Raw genomic sequence first — 17102 nt, 5'->3', positions numbered from 1 at the left:
TCTTTCCAGGCTCCACACCCTCCCTCTCCTTAAAGCCCACACTGGTGACTCCCAGTGGATCTCCCCAGAGGTTTCTGCCTCCGTGTCTCACTCTGGAAGTTTGCCCAGCTTCTCTGCAGGGAGATGAGTTGCCAACAAGGTGGCTAGAGGGAATGTCTCAGGGCTCTGACTCATGAACCCCAGAGGAAAGCACCTTCCCTCTCAGTCATGAGGAACCACATGACAGTGATCCAGAAGGTGGCAAGAGTCTAGATTAAACTGTCTTGTGCCAGCCTCTGCTAAAGTTGAGCTCTAAGAGGATCAACAGCAAGAGCCATGGGAAAAGGAAGCAGGGGAAGGGGAAAGGGAGAGGGGGAAAGAAGGAGCTGAAGACAGGAAGGGTGAGGAAGAATGGTAAGGGGGGTAAGAAGATGGAGCATAGAGGAGAAAAAAAATGAAGAGAAGGAAGACAAGGAAAGGGGTTACTAAATAAGAAAGAGAATTGACTACGTCTCTTTTTGGTTATTGGTTCAGAAATTCTGAAGCTGAGAATCATGGGAAGTCTGTTGCCTGCTCCAAGAAGACTCTGGGTTCATTGCATCTAGAGATCCAATTTGCATTCTGAGCAGTCAGGAAGATCAAATACCTACCTACTGAATGCTGAGAAGACGGTGGAGCCAGTCCCCTCATTTCCTGACCTTTGGCAGTCAACCCCTTAAATTGTACTAAGAGTGGACACTCCATAAATTGTACTGGACATTCCACAAATTGCATTAAGGGTGCTCCCCGGTCTTGTTCCAAACTCAACTGGATTGGGGCTTAGAGAAAATGTTTCAGGCATGGATTTTCTTCAGTAACTTTGCAGCCAGAAACACCACCAAGAAGCCTCTGAACCTCTTAAACAGATGTGTATGTTACTGTACTTTGTACTGCCAGGATCTGTCCCCAGTTTCACTTTGCCAAAGTCTGTGGGTGCCTTTGAACTCCAAATGGCTTCCAGATTTTGTGTGAGTGCTGTGAGTGGCAGCATTCAACCAGAAATGCCTGGCGCTGCATGAACAGAAATAGCTCCAGGGGCTAAGGAGCTGCTATGCTCCCTGATTCTGACCACAGTTGGCCCTCTGGCTCTTGAATACACAGTGCCTTTGGGGAAGGATGCTAGCTTGAGACCCTTACCACCTCTGGATTCTGACTCATCTGTGAACATTGGACAGACTCCTGGACATGGTGCTATGTGCTGGAGGTCCTGACAGGACCCCTGGGAAAGAAAGGAGGGCAGCAGACAGATGGGCTTTACCAGAAACAAAGTCCCAGTGTGCAAAGGGAACTGGGGCTTAAGGGCACTAATTCGTGTCTGTAATTTGAATGTTCTTCCCGTCAAGAGGGGAGACAAAACAAAACTGAAAGAACTGTTTGTACTATAAACTGTTTTAGTAAGCCTCAAATACACCGTAAAGCACAAGGGGAAGCAGGCATTACCTCCATGGTGAGAACACTGATGGGTTTGAGAAGGCTGTGTATCAGGTCCTTATACTAAGGTCCAATATTTTGTGCTATCTTGGCAGCTGGTGAAATAGACAATAGTTACTGCCTGTGTGTTTGGGGTTTAAGGACCCGAAGTCTTTTGAGTTTACTTACTTGTTTTTTGTTTTGCTTTATTTTTCAAAGTTCCTCCCCCTGCTCCTCCGCAAAAGCACTGGTGTGATACTATACATATCATTAGCTAGGTATTTCATTTGACAGTCATTAAAAAAGAATCTGTGCTCAAAAGAAAACTTCTCTCAGGGAGATGAGATTTGAAACATAAAAATGAATGAAAATAACTAAAAGTATTCTTTATGAGCCTCTAGATAATATTTATAACTACCAGACGTAGGAAATAGTTTCATTTCAGAATTGACCTCAAGTAAATTGCCAGCTGAGACCTCCCTACCTACAAAATAAACACAGTGCAGCACTAAAGGAATGGTATTTTTTTAAGGCACAGGAGTCTAAATCCAGTTACTCTTGAAATTATTTTTTTAAAATTTAGTAAGATGAAGGATTTCCTGCTGTAGTGGGGTGGGTTAATGATCTGGGTTGTTTCTGTGGAGGTGCCTGTTCAATCTCCAACCCAGCACAGTAGGTTAAGGATCTGGTGTTGCTGCAGCTGTGACATAGGCCTCTGCTCTGGCTTGGATTTGAACCCTGGCCTGAGAACTTCCATATGCCATGGGTGTGGCCAAAAAGGAAAAAATAAAAATAAAAAACAAAGTTTAGTAAGATGAATTAAAAACAATCTGATATTTTTTAATAAAATGGTTTATAAAAATGAAGTAATAAAGATTAAGTGAAGCTTCTGCTGGTGAAAGTGCTAATCAATTATAAGAAATGGTTTAGAATGTAAGGCGTAGAGTTCTCAGTGTGAGAAATGCCTCAGAAAAACATAGGGCTTTAATATCTCTTAATATCTAATAGTTTACAGAAACTGCTCATGGAAGGTAATCTTGCTTAATAAGGCCCACTTGTACTTTGTTAAGCAGAAATGCAGTTTCCAATGAAATCACCCACATTTTTTGTACATTTAAATTTTGAAAGGGAATCGATGAGAAAATAGCTAAATATCTGTAACACATCTAATATATTGACATGTGGAATTTTAAGACTATTCAAATTGATGTAATACTAAACCATCATTTGTTGCAAAGACTTGTGTTTTTCCTTTTGCTTGGATGAGAAATAAAAGTTATAGGAAATAAGAAAAAAAAAAAGAAATGGATACCTCTGTAAGAAAATAAGCGATAAAAAATAAAAATGACCAACAAACATAGTAGAAATCAATCTCATTAGGAATCAAAAGAAATGAGAATTTAAACAGCAAAAACACAATTTTCCTACAGTCAAATTGGCAACGTTTACACAACAGAGTCTGATGTTTGGAAATAAAGCTTTACAGACAAACAAGTTCTAGAGGACAAGTAAGAGTTATCCTGTGTGGCCCTGGGAACTGGTGACAGATTGAGGTACTCAAGGAACTGAGAATCCAGGGCAGCACTTCCCACGCTTCTCCACCAAAGCATCCTTCAAAACAGAGCACACGAAATACTCAGCCTGGGGTATCCGATGGCATAGTCTTAAGCAGCCTGTTGCTACTGTTTGTCTTTAAAATCTCCATATAGTTACATTCCACTTCACACTCTACTTGTGTTTATTTTAATGTGCCCATGCTGCCTCCAAAGTCCTCAACTAGTATTTTGACCCCAGTTATATATTATGTTTTCTTTCTTTTTTTCTCAGCAGTTTTATATAACCCCTGACACACCACTGAGCCCCTTAGGGAGATACAGCAACAAGGTGGCTGGGATATTGGGATAAAACAGAATACTGGCAGATGGTGGGGTAGAAAGAAACAGCCAGATGCCCAAATCTAATGAATGAGAGGAGATGGTTCAGAAGTTGGTGTCTGGAGGTAGAGAGAAAGGACACATGATAGTGATGCTGGATGGCATAAGAAACATGGATGTTTAGCTAAAAACTCCAGGATTTGGACCCCCTTTCCCTTCCTCCTCTGAAGGTACAAAGGGAGACAGGGAGCTTCCATTTTAGGAAGCGATGTTTTTAAGTAGAATCGGGAGCCTCTTGAGTTGGAGGTTGAGAGCATGTTCAGGAAAAGTATGGTGAATGGAGGCATCTGAAATAAGGGCTTTGTAGTAAATAATAAGTCCATTATTTCCAGCAGCACAGGCAGATGGAACGCCCTAATCCCAAACTCCATGCAAACTGCAATCATCTTTGGGTGGAAAATTTTCATTCAGGTAAAACGAAATACCTACTTTGGTCCTAAAACACCCCTATAGACTATGTAGCTTTACACATGAGACTTCTTGGTTTTCTTAGACCTAGTTTTCTAGATTCTTCCTTAGTATTCTGAACTCCTACATTAGCTGCCATTTTGGAGGAATCTCAAATTTACATGCCCAAAATAGATTGAACACTCCTCAAAGACCCTGGTCTTCTAATACTTATATATACACATGCAAGATGTTCTATTTTTCTGGAGAACCCTGATTAAAACTTGGAACGACACGTCCCATTTTCCTTCCCAGTCCCCACGTATGGGTAAAGAGAGAAGTCAGGATATCTATGGACCCCCATTCTGGAGTGTACAGGGTCAAAATCAAATGGTTGAAAACTTGGGTTCCGTTTGACACAAGGTTCCTTTTTTTTTTTTTTTTAATTCTATGTCTTGGATCCATTTTTGCTCGCTTTAGAAATCTCTAAAGTTGTGTCAGGTTCTTGGTGCATCCATACTGCACCAAGCTTACCATTCCCTTTTCAAAAAGGCAACAAGCTGAGTTCAGGGAATAAGAAGTTGCTTAGATCTAGGTTACTAAGGCAAAAATGTTCACAAAACAGTTGATGTAAATAAAATTATGTCTTCATAAAGGCAATATAAAATCCTGAAAGCACAAGTTAAACATGAGATAGCCAGGCTATCCCTGTTTCATACCATTGGAAATAATGTAACAAATCACTAGCCCTTTTTTGCAGAGTACCTTGATTCTTTTGGTACTATTACTGACACAAAAATTTGTGTCATATTCAACTATCCATAAGTTAGCTGCAAAGTGATTGGCATGAGTTGGATTTAGGAATACTCCATTGTTCCCTGAGATGAACCAAGAGAGCAAACAGAAGACAATCTTTGGACAGCAGGTAGAAGCACCAAAGGCAGGTGGGTCTGGAATTTCCCAAGAAAGGGGTCTCCTAATCCTTCTGTGTTAGGAGGAATGTCACATAAACAACAGGTCCTGGAAGGAAACAGAGCCCACAGCTGGGAGAGGGGATAGGGAAAAAACTGCTACTTGTCGAATATCATCTTTGTCCCAGGCATATATACATATGTTCATTTTTGATTCGCATAACCACCTGAGGTAGGTGTTACTTCTATTTTTACAGGTGAGAATATAGACAAAAAGGTAAAGTCTCTTATCGAAGATTATATGGTTGGTAACTGGCATATGTGGGACTCAAACATCTCAATGCCATCATTCTTTACTTGTCCAAATAGTCCCTCCCTAAGGGGAAATAGGGGAACCCACTCAGCCCGTGAGTGTATCTCAGGGAGGAAGCTACCTTGTGAGGGTCCTTTGATTGAAGCTAGAGGTGACACTGTTGTCAAGGGGACACAAAGAACAGAGAATAAAGGTAGAAGCAAAGGTCTGATAAGGGTAACAGGCAGGTCACCAAACCTGAGAAGGGTCAGAAGCAAAGATAGAGGTCAGAGTGAACTTGAGGGTTGGAGAAGAAAAGTGAGAAGTCAGGGACCATGAACAAGGCAGGGAGCAGCAGGCAGTTCTTGGATGAATATTTAGGAAGACCCTTTAGCCACATGTGGCTTTCATATAACCCTCCCCCTCCACCCTCTCCCCCAGCAAGGTGTGTTACCAAGTCAGCCATATTAAAATTTCCAGAGGCAGGTCCTTTTCTTTGACCATTTATTCATTTCATTAAATCCCTTCTCCTTTCAGGGTCATGCAAAGATATAAGTTTTCAGGGGTGGGGTTCCAAGGAATTTTATCACTCAGCTAGCAGCTTGGCTACTAGAATGCAGGATCAGATATTGAGCAGAAACTATTTGGCTATAGATACCGGCTTCCTGTGTTTGGAAAAGGTAAGGAAATTGTGCATTCATTCTACAAATATTTGTGGAGGAGGCAAAAATGGAAAGGGGCCATGATGGAACTTCAGATAAAATGTTGAGGGAGTTTAGAGGAGGAAGCTGGTATTTGGGCAGGGATTAAAACCCACACCAGCTCCTCTATGTGTGTGTGTGTGTGTGTGTGTGTGTTTTCAATCCTTATATGACTGACATTTGCACTGATCATACTGTAATATAATCATCCAGTTGTTTGTCTGCCTCCCCCAATTAAACTAAAAGCTTCTAAAGGCATGAACTGAACTTTATTATTGATAATCAGTGGCTAGTAGTAGACATTTAGTAAATATTCATCAAATTTTAATTGATTTTAAGTTAATAATGAGATCCAGAGTTTGAGAATCTTGATTCCAATTAGAAAAAAAAAACAGCTCTATAATTTTCAATCCGTAGTTTAAAACTCTCTATACATATAGGGTGTGTGAAAAGGTTTATGTTACCTTTCTAAGCAGAGTTTACACCACAGCTTTCTTGAACTTCCTTGAACAGAATTGAAAACAGTGTCACACACGTAGGAAAAATTTAAAAAGCATTTGCTTGGAATAACCAAATGATTCTACTTACAGCAAAACACAAATTAATGACTGAGTAAAAGATTCTCTTCATACTCTTGTCATTTTTTTATCATATTCTCTAATCCCTAACAAAGAAAACAGAAGACATGTGGACTGTGTCTACACAAGGCTTCACATTAGCTTTATTTGACAAAGATGTAAATACTGCATGGACGATCTGTACATGAGAACCAGATGTCTCGTTTGCATGTGGATTTTTCCAGTAGAAATGAACCATGAAGCCTTAAGAAACACATTGAAATTATTTTAATTGACATAGACGTAGAATGTTGAGACAAATCATTTTCCAGGCATCAGATGCAAAGGTCAGTGTATCCACTTGAAGGGGTATAAATAATAATGCAGAAGGGTCAAGCATCTAAGGCAAGGACTAGAGGGATCTGGAGGATACGAAAGCCATAAGGAGCTGATTTCACTTAATAGGCTTGAGGCCATCTCATGTACCAGTTTTTGAAAATGCAACCTCTGGGACTCGTTATGTCATTAAAATTTCACAACAGCCAAATAGGGAAACTAATGAAATCTCATTCTACAGATAAGGAAGATGCTAAGCTGACTTGCCCACGCACCTATGGGCTAGGAAATCTGCATTAGGATTCAAGTCCAGGTCTTGTGGCCACTTGACCAGCGTTCTAAAGCAGACAAGGTGAGGATGAGCAGTCTGGTTTCCTGGTGTCAATATCAAGATTCTGGAGCCAGAAAGACCAGCCTAATGGGAAAGAATCACCAAGTAAGTGGGGTTCGTTAAAGAGCCCGCTGAAGAGAGTAGCCAGGACTCATAGATATGAAGTCCTTGAGGTCTTTAGGTAAACCTTAATCCCTAAATGCTGGTCCAGGGCAGGGTTGCCATCATTCTGGTGAAGTACTGACATGGGTTTGCCCTCTGGAGTCCTAATCATTTTGGTTCAGTGCAAATGATATGATCCTTGAGTGAAGAAGAACCAATCTTCAAGGAAAACTCAAAGACCTGGTCTATCTTGCTATGTTTACAAATTTAGAATGCATGCATTTTTGCTAGCTAAAAAAGAGTTTTTTCCCTTGAGTAGAAAGAGTTAATTCTATGGGACTAATATGGGAAGTTGAGCTGGTTAGGCTGTGAAAAAAAAAATAGCTCATTGAAATGCAGAAGGGGCCTGTGAATCTCTGTTGTTCAGCACTGGACCAGGAAATAGTTCATTGTACAACGTTCAATAAGCATTTTCTTTGAAGGAAATGTGCTGTAAATATGGCAAATGACGGTGATGGGTCTCTGGGGGAGAGAGGCATTGGGCTTGAAATGTATTACTGGAAAAATTGATTGAGGAATCAAAGGCCAAGTTCTCTGAATCAGAGAGACCTAAAGCAGTTCCCACTCTACTCGGAGAAGGATGTATCTAGAAGGATATTTCCTTGGATTTGTGTGGATGTTCTTTATATGTCTTCAAGGTACATTCACGCTCCCCATTATTCTTTATCATTCTTGTTACTTGAGCAAGGCAAAGTATTATGATTCTCCCTGCCTCTTCTTTTTAGACAAAAGAAAGTAGCCTTTTAGATGGAAGAACTGGAAGAATTGCTTGCCCACAAGACCAACATGAGGTTTAGGCTGCTGTTCATTCCCACCATCACCTTCATCACCATCATCATCATCCCCATCACAGTCATCTCTTTGCCAAGCACTCCACACTCAGTGCCAAGCCTTTTGCTAAGCCTTCGATCAGTCTTATCTCTTTCGATCATCATCTCAGTTCTGTGGCATAGGTATGATTATTCTGATCTCCATTTGAGGAAGAGAAAAGCCTGAGGCTTATGAAGGTGAAGTATCTGTCGAGGTTCCCTCAGCAGGTAATGACAGACCTGGGGTTGAAACCCCACAGTCTGGTTTCAGATCCATACTCCCAATCGCTGTACTCTAGGTCCCCTCTCTCCCTCTGCTCCCTGTGAGGTAGGTGCTAAGACCCTCCCTATTTCACTCAAGAAAACTGAAGCACAGAAAGGTGCATCATTTTCCCAGTGTTACAGAAGAATGAGTAAATGGTGGAGGCCAGCAACAGGTATCTCTGTTCTAGAGATACAGCCAACACATCAAGAAGGAGTATAAGCAGGGTGATAAAAGGCACATGTTGGTACTCAGCCTGGAGGTGCCTCCTGGGAAACTGTTGGAAAAAAAAAAACACAATAATGGCAGGCAGGCAACTGTGGGCAAATTAGTCCCTTTATAAAGGCCATGACAAATCTTCCTGAGTGGATGGATCAACAACCAATGTACAGTAGCTGAAAGAAAATATTATCAGAGGCATGCCATGACTTGGCAGCATTTGAGGGGAGAGGGTGACAGATGCAGATGTGGGATGTCTGGAACATGCTTTCAAAGGTACTGTATTAGGAGCATGTCTTGATATATGTGCTGCTGTCCTGAACAGGAATCCAGCCCCCAGCCCCCAAAGGGACGCTTGCAATGCTCTGTTTTAAGTTTGAGTGTCATAAGAAAGTAGCCCACAGTCTTTCTGGGGACATGTACCATCTCTTCCAGCTACATCATCCACACAGCAGAGTACACTGCATGGAGGACCCCAGTCCGGGTCACAAGGTGAATGTCACAGAGCACGGAAATACATTACTTGTTGCCAATACTCTGAGTTCAGATGGATGGACATGCTTAATCTTCACTATCCTCTTCCAAGGCTATATTTCTCCTAGGAGAGCATGACATTCTTATTCTGACAATGTGTCCTGAGTGGGAGGTGAAGACAGGCTAAAGCGTTCTAACCGCCTGCCGTTTATTTGAAACTGACCACCTGTTTATTGGAACAAGAAGTCAATTCTTTTCCCCCTGAACCAGTGATACAAAGGTTTTCCAAAATTTAAACACCAATGTATTATTTTGTATTTCTTTTTTTTTTATTTTTTTTTTATTTTCCCACTGTACAGCAAGGGGGTCAGGTTATCCTTACATGTATACATTACAATTACATTTTTCCCCCACCCTTTCTTCTGTTGCAACATGAGTATCTAGAGATAGTTCTCAATGCTATTCAGCAGGATCTCCTTGTAAATCTATTCTAAGTTGTGTCTGATAAGCCCAAGCTCCCGATCCCTCCCACTCCCTCCCCCTCCCATCAAGCAGCCACAAGTCTCTTCTCCAAGTCCATGATTTTCTTTTCTGAGGAGATGTTCATTTGTGCTGGATATTAGATTCCAGTTATAAGTGATATCATATGGTATTTGTCTTTGTCTTTCTGGCTCATTTCACTCAGTATGAGATTCTCTAGTTCCATCCATGTTGCTGCAAATGGCATTATGTCATTCTTTTTTATGGCTGAGTAGTATTCCATTGTGTATATATACCACATCTTCCGAATCCAATCATCTGTCGATGGCCATTTGGGTTGTTTCCATGTCTTGGCTATTGTGAATAGTGCTGCAATGAACATGCAGGTGCACATGTCTCTTTTAAGTAGAGTTTTGTCTGGATAGATGCCCAAGAGTGGGATTGTGGGGTCATTGGAGATACCTTAGAAATCTATACATAGAACTTCCATATTTTGTATTTCTAATTACAATGCAGTTACATCAATTTGAACAACTCTAAATAACAGTCTTTTTGGAGTTCCCGTCATGGCTCAGTGGTTAACGAATTCGACTAGGAACCATGAGGTTGTGGGTTCGATCCCTGCCCTTGCTCAGTGGGTTAAGGATCCAGCATTGCCGTGAGCTGTGGTGTAGGTTGCAGACACAGCTCAGATCCCGCGTTGCTGTGGCTCTGGCGTAGGCCAGTGGCTACGGCTCCAATTCGACCCCTATGCAGGGAACCTCCATATGCCTCTGGAGTGGCCCAAGAAAATGGCAAAAAGACAAAAAAAAGAAAAGAAAAAAGAATAATCTTTTTGACATGGTGATTCTGTGTAAATAGCAAAGGAAGGGAAGAGAAACCAGGTTTTTGAACCGCCATTTAGAGCAGTCTCTGCCCCTTCTCATTTGTTCACTGTTTTACCCTCAGCCCAGGACATAGCAACCTTCAGTAAACAAATGTTTAATGAATGTTTGTATAAATGATACTATGGCACTACTATGACTCTGCTAATTTTACTTAAATTACCAGCTTGCCAATTAAGAATTTGATTTCCTTATTTTGTGAAAATATTTCTAAAACTGAGAAATGAGTTCTGCTTTTAAGCAGAATGCTTTAAAATTGCTGTCTTCTAATCTTTAAAAAAAATCCTGTGTTTCAGATAACAGGCATTGGTAAGAACTCATTTCTTCCAAGTATACTCACTGTGGCATACTCATAAATATTATGTGTATAATCAGCAGATAGAAACATAGCAGTCTTCTAAGAATTTAGTGCTTTAATAATACAAATAATTGTTAACCCAAACCATGTTATAAATAAATAACTCATGCTGTTAACATTTTCTACAGATGTTGTATAAGCCTAGAGCAATGAAAAAATGCCATGCCAGTCTTGCAGGCATATTTAATGTCATATTTCTTTTTCTATTACATCCTCTCAGAAAAAAATTCTATTTATCACTACTGGAACTTAGTTATTCTTAATATATTCTTAATATAAATTGCATAATCAAATTCTTAAGTACTTTTCCCGAATAAAGGACATCATTCATTTCGTTTTTTCACTAGGTTTAAAAAAAAGTCTATAAGAAGGAAATTTTTTGAAAGATCTGAATCAGAGTTTCTTAATATTTTGGGGAATCAGCAATCCTCTTTTGAAATCTAATGCACATCAAGTGGATTGTTTCTCTTTTGTTTTTTATGAATAATCTTATTCCAAACATCCATGTGCAAGTTTTTGTGTGAACATATGATTTCATTTCTCATGGGTATTTTCCCAAGGAGTGGAATTGCTGGGTCATACTGTAACTCTGTATTAATCATTTGAGGAGCTGTCAAACTCTTTTCTAAAGTAGCTGCACCATTTTACATTCCCACCAGCACTACATGGAGCTTCTGACTTCTCCATGAGGTAGTCAGACAATCTTTGTCATTGGTACTTTGCTTAATGACTTTGATACGCAACCCTTATTCCTTTTTGAGTTGAAGAGTGACAGTCTTAACAATGGGTTCCCTCCCTGTCTTAATCTGGTATAACCTTTTATAATTTTCATAGCACTTTCTTGTGCCTGGTTTCTTTTTAGGGTTTTTGATACTATTAAAACAAAAAAAAAGTTCACGCATAACACACACACACACACACACACACACACACACACACACACACACACACACTTTCTTTACCCATTCATCTACTGACGGGCATGTAAGGTGCTTCCCTATCTTGGCTATTGTAAAAATATCACAGTGAACATAGTGATGCGTATATCCTTTTTAACTGGCATTTTCATTTTCTTCAGAAAAACACCCAAGAATGGAATTGCTGCATCATATGGTAGTTCTATTTTTACTTTTTGGAGGAAATTTATACTGTTTTTCATAGTGGCTATACCAATTTACATTCCCACCAACAGTGAACTAATGTTCCATTTTTTCCGCATTCTCGCCAATGCTTGTTTTGATGTTCTTGATAAGTCATTCTGATAAGAAGGAGGTGATATCTGTGGTTTTGATTTATATTTTCCTGATGATTAGTGATGTTGAGCATGTTTTCATGTGTCTTTTGGCCATTTGTATGTCTTTGAAAAGTCTACTCAAGTCTTCTGCCCATTTTTAAATTAAGTTTTTGGGGGTTCTGATGTTGAGCTGTATGAGTTCTTTGTATATTTTGGATATTAACCTCTTACTGGATATATCACTTACAAATATCTTCTCCCATTCAGTAGACAGCTTTCTGTTTTTTGACAGTTTCCTTTGATGTCAAGAGCTTTTTATTTGATGTAGCCCCATTTGATTATTTTTGCTTGTTTCCCTGGACTGAGGAGACAGACCTGAAAAGCATTCCTAAGACCAACGTCAAAGAGCATACTGCATATATTTTCTTCAAGGAGTTTTAAAGTTTCAGATCTTATATTTAAGTCTGTGATCAATTTTGAGTTTTTTTAATATGGTGTGATAAAATGTTCTGGTTTCATTTTTTTGCATGGAGCTATCCAGTTTTCACAAAAATATTTATTTAAGAGTCTTCCCCAATGGTGTATTTTTGCCTCCTTTGTCCTAGATTAACTGGCCATGTAAATGGAGATTTATTTCTGGGCTCTCTGTTCCATTGATCAATGTGTCTGTTTTGTGTCTATGTTGTGTCAGTACACAACAATCAATATTGTTTTGATTACTGTAGTTGTAGTACGGATTGAAATCATGAAATGTGATGTCTCCAACTTTGTTCTTCTTTCTCAAGATTGTTTTAGTTATTTGGAGTCTTGTGTGGTTCCATACAAATTTTAGGATTATTCTAGTTCTGGAAACATGCCATTGGTGTTTTTATAGAGATTGCATTGATTTTATAGATTTCCTTGCATAGTTTGGTTGTTTTAACAATACTAAGTTTTCCAGTCAATGAATGTGGCATATATTTCCATTTTCCTGTATTGTCTTCCATTTCTTTCACTGATGTCTTACAGTTTTCTTAGTACAAGTTTTTTACCTCCTTGATTAGATTTATTTCCAGGTATTTTGTTCTTTTTGATGTAATTTCTGAAAGTTCATTGCTAGTATATCAAAAAGCAACAGATTTCTATACATTAATTTTTTTATCCTGCAACTTTACTGAATTACTTCTTAATTTCTAATAGTTTTTTGGTGACGTCTTTAGGATTTTATATATATACTATCATGAAATCTGCAAACAGTGATAGTTTTATTTCTTCCTGTCCAATTTGGATTTTTTTTGTATGATTACTGTGGCTAGTTCCGAAACTACGTTGAATAAAAGTGGTGAGATTGGGCATTAGTGTATTATTCCTGATCTTTAGAGGAAATGTTTTCAGTTTTTCACCATCGAGTGTGATGTTAGCTATAGCTTTGTCATATATGGTCTTTATTATGTTGGGATATGTTCCTTCTATATCCACTTTTGTTGAAAGTTTGTATCATGAATGGATGTTGAATTTTATCAAAAGCAGTCTCTATTCATATGATCATATAATTTATATTCTTTACTTTGTTAACGTGATGTATCGTATTGATTGATTTGCAGACACCGAATCATTCTGACATCCCTGGGAAAAACCCCACTTGATCATGATGTATAATCCTATTAATGTATTGTTGAATTCAGTTTGCTAATATTTTGTTAAGGATTTTTACATCTATATTCATCAATGACAATTGATTAGGATAATTTTTGTGTGGTGTCTTTGTCTGGTTTTGGTATCAGGATATTGGTTGCTTCACAGAATGAGTTCAAAAATATTTCTTCCTCTTCACTTTTTTGGATAGTTTGAAAAGGATAGGTTTTAACTCTTCTTTAAAATTTTGGTTTAATTCACCTGAGAAGTCATCTGGTCCTGGAATTTCACTTGTTGGGAGTTTTTTAATTACTGATTCAATTTTATTGCTGGTAATCAGTCTGTCCATATTTTGTATTTCTTCCTGATTGAATCTTGGAAGATTGTACATTTCTAGAAATTAATCTATATCTTCTAGTTTGTCCATTTTTTTTTTTTTTTTTGGTGCACAAGCATTCATAGTAACCTCATATGATCCTGGGTATTTCTATAGTGTTGGTTGTAACTTCTTTCCCATTTCTGACCTTATTTATTTGATGAGTATGGATCAATTTTGTTAGTCTTTTCACAAAACTAACTCATTTTCACTGATCTTTTCTATTTTCATCTCTATTTCATTTATTTCTACTTTGATCTTTATTTTTTTCCCTTTCTGTTAACTTTGGGGGTGTTTTGTTTTGTTTTGTTTTGTTTGTCTTTTTAGGGCCACACCTGAGGCATACGGAAGTTCCCAGGCTAGGGGTCAAATCAGAGCTGTATTTGCCAGCCTACACAACCACAGCAACCTGGGATCCAAGCTGCATCTGCAAACTACACCACAGCTCACAGCAATGCTGGATCCTTAACCCACTGAATGAAGCCAGGGATTGAACCCACATCCTCATGGATACTAGTTGGGTTCATTACCACTGAGCCACAATGGTAACTCCTCTTTCTATTAACTTTGGATTTTGTTTGTCCTTTTCTAGTTCATTTAGGTGTAAGGTGAGATTATTTATCTGAGATTTTTCTTGTTTCCTAACTAATTTATATCACTGTAAAATACCCTGTTAGAACTGCTTTTGCTATAGCCCATAGATTTTTGGATTGTTGTGTTCCTGTTTTCAATTGTTAATTCCTCTTCAATTTTTTTCCAGTTACCAACTGGTTATTTGGTAGCGTATTGTTTAGTCTCCATGTGTTTGTGTTTTTTGCAATTTTTTCTTGCAGTTGATTTCTATACTGTTGTGGTCAGAAAAGATGCTTGATATGATTTCAATCTTCTTCAATTTATTGAAAATTGTTTTGTGCTCTACCACCATGTCATCTATCCTGGATCCATGTTCCACATGCACTTGAAAAGAATATCTATCCTGCCACTTTGGGATGCCACAGTGGTCTAAAGTGTAATTTAAGATCAATGTCTCCTTATTAATTTTCTGTCTAGATCTTTCCCTTGATATATGTGGTGTTAAAAACCTCCTGTTATTATTGTATTACTATCAATTTCTCCCTTAATATTTGTGAACATTTGCCTAATGTATTTAGGTGCTCCTATACTGCATGCATATGTATTTACAATTATAATATCTTCTTTGAATTGATCCCTTTATAATTATGTAATGCCTCTTGATTACATAAGAGGCATTGCCTCTTCATAGATTTGTTTTAAAGTCTATCCATTTATGGCTCTGTAGCTCAGGGGTTAGAGCACTGGTCTCATAAAGTCTATCCATTTGATATAAATACTGCTTTTGCAGCTTTCTTTCCATTTCTATTTGTGTGAAATACCGTTTCTATCCCCTCACTTTCAGTCTGTGTATGTCTTTGGGTCTGAAGTGAGTCTCTTGTAGATAGATAGATAGATAGATGATAGATAGATAGATAGATAGATAGATAGATAGATAGATAGATATCTTATTTTTTAATCCAGTCACTTTTAATAGGAGTACTTAGTTACTCTTTTAATCAGTGCATTTAGCCCACTTGCATTTAAAGAAATTATTGATAGGTATGCTATCAATAGGTATTGCTATTTTGTTGTTTTCTGGTTGTTTTGTAGTTCTTCTCTGTTCCTTTCTTCTTTTATTCTCTTCCTTTCTGATTTTATGACTCTTTAATATTATATTAGGATTCTTTTCCTCTGTCACCCCACTTTACTTGACTCTTTCTGCTTCTATGTGCCAGGTAAGTTAGTTACATTTCCTGGTCTTGATTAAGTGGCCTAATGTAGGATATGTCCCTGTGGGACCCAGCAGCACACTCCCCTTTGTCCACAAGAACTATATGCTCTCAGAATACCCCCTTTGTGGCTTTATGGGCCTTTTGGTTGTGGCAGGACCAACTACTGTAAGCATGCTGTAAGGGCTAGTCCCAGCCTGATTGGCTGTTAGATCATGTCTCATGCAGTTCCTGCTGGCCCACTGGTGTGAGGAGCTGGGTCCCCACATGGCTGGCTGCTCAGCCCAGGAGGCTTCAGGATTGGTTGCATCCCTCCAGTGGGCAGGTAAGTGCCAGGCACTGAGCCTCAAAACTGGTTCTCGTCAGCACCAGTGTCCTAATGTTAGTACAAGTTACCTAAAACACCTTCCATCAATGTCTATATCCCCATGTGGATTCCCATTTGCCTACTGACTGTCTGGAGGAGGGGGTATATTTCTCCAATATCAGCAAGTGACCCAAGCTCCTTTCAAATTACTGTCCCTGAACTGGGGCTTAGAGCATGTGGGACTTTGCATGTGCCTTTTAAGAGCGGGTTATCTGTTTTCTATAGCCCTCTGGCTCTCTCGTGTGAAAGCCCTACTGGTCTTCAAACAAGACATTCCAGGGGCTTGTCCTCCCAGGATTAGAAGCCCAATAGGTGGCTCAGACCCCTTGGTTCTTAGTGAGACCTCTGCACTTTGTGGTTATCCTCCCATTTGTGGGTCACCTGTCTGGGGGTATGAGTCTTGAAAATACTGTGTCTTCATTCCCCCTACTAATCTCATTGTGGCCCCTTTTTTATATATTTAGTTCTGGAAATATGTTCTGCTAGTCTTCAGGTTGTTCTTGCAGATAGTTGCTCTATAAATAGTTGTAATTTTGGTGTTCCCATGGGAGGATGTGAGTTCAGGGTCTTCCTACTCTGCCATCTTGTCTACATCCCTCTAGCCATAAGCAACATTTGTATGATTTAATCCCAGATTAAACACCAAGATGGGAAATATAACACAAAGATCCATTAAAGATGTATATCCTTCCTTTCTTTTTTTTTTTTGGTTGGATGGTCTCCTGTTATTATCTGGAACTAGAGAATCTCATACTGAGTGAAATGAGCCAGAAAGACAAAGACAAATACCATATGATATCACTTATAACTGGAATCTAATATCCAGCACAAATGAACATCTCCTCAGAAGAGAAAATCATGGACTTGGAGAAGAGACTTGTGGTTGCCTGATGGGAGGGGGAGGGAGTGGGAGGGATCGGGAGCTTGGGCTTATCAGACACAACCTAGAATAGATTTACAAGGAGATCCTGCTGAGTAGCATTGAGAACTTTGTCTAGATACTCATGTTGCAACAGAACAAAGGGTGGGGGAAAAATGTAATTGTAATGTATACATGTAAGGATAACCTGACCCCCTTGCTGTACAGTGGGAAAATAAAAAAATTATAAAAAAATATATATATATCCTTTTTGTGTGTGTCCTGCAAGAGTGTGAGTTGAAAGCAATTTCATTGCCAATAGGTATTTTAGAAGATTAACTTG

The 17102-nt window shown here is 39.0% G+C and overlaps 1 long non-coding RNA gene across 1 annotated transcript in view; it reads left to right on the top strand.

Moving 5' to 3' along the window:
- The window catches only part of LOC110256030 (uncharacterized), a 34692-nt gene extending 32003 nt beyond the window's left edge, over positions 1 to 2689 (top strand). Inside the window, exon 3 of the long non-coding RNA XR_002337188.2 lies at positions 514 to 2689. This is a non-coding gene — a long non-coding RNA (uncharacterized LOC110256030). The remainder of the gene's footprint in view (positions 1 to 513) is intronic.
- Positions 2690 to 17102: the final 14413 nt, after the last annotated feature.

Source organism: Sus scrofa, chromosome 12 (assembly GCF_054392235.1).
Source record: "Sus scrofa isolate SSC_HxYL_T2T_F1_AM1 chromosome 12, Sscrofa_HxYL_maternal_Yorkshire_Landrace_v2.0, whole genome shotgun sequence".
Lineage (NCBI taxonomy): Eukaryota > Metazoa > Chordata > Mammalia > Artiodactyla > Suidae > Sus > Sus scrofa.
Note: the sequence above shows the minus strand (reverse complement) of the source record. Positions and strands in the feature narration are given on the sequence as shown.